Here is a 4,562-nt window from a genome sequence, read left to right on the forward strand (position 1 = left end):
TTTTGATAGAGATTGCTTTAATTTTTTATATTTATTTATTTATTTATTTATTTATTTATTTATTTTGAGATGGAGTCTCACTCTGTTGCCCAGGGCCCAGGCTGGAGTGCAGTGAGGTGATCTCAGCTCACTGCAACCTCCACCTTCCTGGTTCAAGCAGTTCCCCTGCCTCAGTCTCCTGAGTAGCTGGGATTACAGGTGCACACCACCATGCCTGGCTGACTTTTTTTGTATTTTTAGTAGAGACGGGGTTTCACCATGTTGGCCAGACTGGTCATGAACTCCTGACCTCAAGCAATGCACCCGCCACAGCCTCCCAAAGTGCTGGGATTACAGGTGTGAGCCACCACACCCAGTGAGATTGCTTTAAATCTTTATATCACTTTTTGTGGTATGAATGTTTTAATATTAATTTATCCAATCCGTGAACACTAAGTTCTTTTTGGTCTCTTCTATAATTGCCTTTACTACTATTTTAGAGTTTTTATTGTACAAATATTTTACCGTCTTAGTTATAAGTATTATTTTTGATGTTATGGCAAATGGCATTTGCTTAATTTTTCCCATATATTTTGTTGTAAGTGTATAGAAATGCTATTTATTGTTTTGTACATTGATGTAGTATCCTGCAACATTACTGAATTAATTTATTAGTTTTAAAAGTTTTTTTCCTGTAATGATGAGCACACGGGACTGTGTTTACACATAAATTAATATTCTGTTAACATATCACAGTGCCTAAAAATGTGCTCTGTTGTATTTCTGTGGTGACAAATTTAGTGGCATCTTTTAGTCCTAATATATTTTTTTCCTTTAAAATACTTTTGTGTGGTATTTTATAATAGTGTGTCCTTTGGTTACTTTTCAATTGTGCTACACATTTATTTCCAGGCAGAGTTAGTCAAGCTTTCTAATAAAGTTATTTAATACCTTTATGTGCATTTAGTTGTTGTAAGCCAAAACAGTAGACTTTAATGATAGTTTTAAAGTTACCAAGTAAGACTGAAAATATGTCAATTTGTCACTGCTCAAGAATCCCTGTGTTCCTCATTTTAAACACTTATGTATGATGTCTCTCTGTGTGTGTGTGTGTGTGTGTGTGTGTGTGTGTGTAACGGCTTAGAATCTTACCTAACGTATTGTATGAGCTAACCAAGTACTAATTGATATGATTCATCAAATTATCATCTTTGTACCATTCTTCAAATAGAATATTATTTTCTATTTGTTCTAATTAAAAATTACGTTTCTTATTTAAATATCAATGAAAATTAAAAGGTCTACTCAGTCTGCCCTCTTGATAAAAGCCCAAGTTAAATGGCAGTTTCACTAATTTTTTAAAATTCAATACCTTATTTGCATCACAAGATAAATATAAACAGTAAGGATAAAATTATATTTTAATTACCCATCCTACAATAAAGAGACTTTGAGTCATTCACTAATAGGGCTGAAGGCTTGCTCTGTATTATTTCTGATTTTTCTATGTTTCTGATTTTTCTACGTTAACAGCCTAGAAATTTTTTTTTTATTATACTTTAAGTTCTAGGGTACATGTGCACAGTGTGCAGGTTTGTTACATATGTATACTTGTGCCATATTGGTGTGTTGCACCCATCAACTCGTCAGCACCCATCAACTCGTCATTTACATCAAGTATAACTCCCAATGCAATCCTTCCCCCTTTCCCCCTCCCCATAATAGGCCCCAGTGTGTGATGTTCCCCTTCCCGAGACAAGTGATCTCATTGTTCAATTCCCACCTATGAGTGAGAACATGCGGTGTTTGCTTTTCTGTTCTTGTGATAGTTTGCTAAGAATGATGGTTTCCAGCTGCATCCATGTCCCTACAAAGGACACGAACTCATCCTTTTTTATGGCTGCATAGTATTCCATGGTGTATATGTGCCACATTTTCTTCATCCAGTCTGTCACTGATGGACATTTGGGTTGATTCCAAGTCTTTGCTATTGTGAATAGTGCCACAATGAACATACATGTGCATGTGTCTTTATAGCAGCATGATTTATAATCCTTTGGGTATATACCCAGTAATGGGATGGCTGGGTCATATGGTATTTCTAGTTCTAGATCCTTGAGGAATCACTATACTGTTTTCCACAATGGTTGAACCAGTTTACAATCCCACCAACAGTGTAAAAGTGTTCCTATTTCTCCACATCCTCTCCAGCACCTGTTGTTTCCTGACTTTTTAATGATTGCCATTCTAACTGGTATGAGATGGTATCTCATTGTGGTTTTGATTTGCATTTCTCTGATGGCCAGTGATGACGAGCATTTTTTCATGTGTCTGTTGGCTGTATGCATGTCTTCTTTTGAGAAATGTCTATTCATCTCCTTTGCCCACTTTTTGATGGGGTTGTTTGTTTTTTTCTTGTAAATTTGTTTGAGTTCTTTGTAGGTTCTGGATATTAGCCCTTTGTCAGATGAGTAGATTGCAAAAATTTTCTCCCGTTCTGTAGGTTGCCTGTTCAGTCTGATGGTAGTTTCTTTTGCTGTGCAGAAGCTCTTTAGTTTAATTAGATCCCATTTATCAATTATGGCTTTTGTTGCCGTTGCTATTGGTGTTTTAGACATGAAGTCATTGCCCATGTCTATGTCCTGAATGGTATTACCTAGGTTTTCTTCTAGGGTTTTTATGGTATTAGGTCTAACATTTAAGTCTCTAATCCATCTTGAATTAATTTTCGTATAAGGAGTAAGGAAAGGATCCAGTTTCAGCTTTCTACTCATGGCTAGCCAACTTTCCCAGCACCATTTATTAAATAGGGAATCTTTTCCCCATTTCTTGCTTTTGTCAGGTTTGTCAAAGCTCAGATGGTGGTAGATGTGTGGTATTGTTTCTGAGGGCTCTGTTCTGTTCCATTGGTCTATATCTCTGTTTTGGTACCAGTACCATGCTGTTTTGGTTACTGTAGACTGGTAGTATAGTTTGAAGTCAGGTAGCGTGATGCCTCCAGCTTTGTTCTTTTGACTTAGGATTGTCTTGACAATGCAGGCTCTTTTTTGGTTCCATATGAATTTTAAAGTAGTTTTTTCCAATTCTGTGTAGAAAGTCATTGGTAGCTTAATGGGGATGGCATTGAATCTATAAATTACCTTGGGCAGTATGGCCATTTTCACGATATTGATTCTTCCTATCCATGAGCATGGAATGTTCTTCCATTTGTTTGTGTCCTCTTTTATTTCACTGAGCAGTGGTTTGTAGTTTTCCTTGAAGAGGTCCTTCATATCCCTTGTAAATTAGATTCCTAGGTATTTTATTATCTTTGAAGCAATTGTGAATGGAAGTTCATTCATGATTTGGCTCTCTGTCTGTCTGTTACTGGTGTATAAGAATGCTTGTGATTTTTGCACATTAGTTTTGTATCCTGAGACTTTGCTGAAGTTGCTTATCAGCTTAAGGATATTTTAGGCTGAGATGATGGGGTTTTCTAAATACACAATCACGTCATCTCCAAAGACAGACAATTTGACTTCCTTTCTTCCTATTTGAATATGCTTTATTTCTTTCTCTTGCCTGATTGCCCTAGCCAGAACTTCCAATACTATGTTAAATAGGAGTGGTAAGAGAGGTCATCCTTGTCTTGTACCAGTTTTCAAAGAGAATGCTTCCAGCTTTTGCCCATTCAGTATGATATTGGTTGTGGGTTTGTAATCAATAGCTCTTATTATTTTGAGATATGTTCTATCAATACCTATTTTATTGAGATATTTTAGCATGAGGAGGTGTCAGATTTTATCAAAAGTCTTTTCTGCATCTATTGTGATAATCATGTGGTTTTTGTCATTGTTTCTGTTTATGTGATTGATTACATTTATTGATTTGTGTATGTTGAAGCAGCCTTGCCTCCCAGGGATAAAGCTGACTTGATTGTGGTGGATAAGCTTTTTGATGTGCTGCTGTATTTGGTTTGCAGTATTTTATTGAGGATTTTTGCATCAATGTTCATCAGGAATATTGGCCTGAAATTTTCTTTTTTTGTTGTATCTCTGCCAGGTTTTCATATCAGGATCACGCTGGCCTCATAAAATGAGTTAGTGAGGAGTCCCTGTTTTTCTATTGTTTGGAATAGTTTCAGAAGGGATGATATCAGTTCTCATTTGTACCTCTAGTAGAATTCGGCTGTGAATCCATCTGGTGCTGGGTTTTTTTTGTTGTTGTTTGGTAGGCTATAAATTACTGCCTCAATTTCAGAACTTGTTATTGTTCTATTCAGGGATTTGACTTCTTCCTGGTTTAGTCTTGGGAGGGTGTATGTGTCCAGGAATTTATCAGTTTCTTCTAGGTTTTCTAATTTATTTGTGTAGAGATGTTTGTAGTATTCTCTGATGATAGTATATATTTCTGTGGAATCAGTGGTTTTATCCCCTTTATCATTTTTTTAATTGTGTCTATTTGATTATTCTCTCTTTCTTTATTAGTCTGGCTAGTGTTCTATCTATTTTGTTAATCTTATCAAAAATCAGCCCCTGGATTCGTTGATTTTTTTGAAGGGTTTTTCGTGTGTCTATCTCCTGCAGTTCTGCTCTGATCTTAGC

This window comes from Macaca nemestrina, chromosome 15 (assembly GCF_043159975.1).
Source record: "Macaca nemestrina isolate mMacNem1 chromosome 15, mMacNem.hap1, whole genome shotgun sequence".
In the NCBI taxonomy this organism is placed as follows: domain Eukaryota; kingdom Metazoa; phylum Chordata; class Mammalia; order Primates; family Cercopithecidae; genus Macaca; species Macaca nemestrina.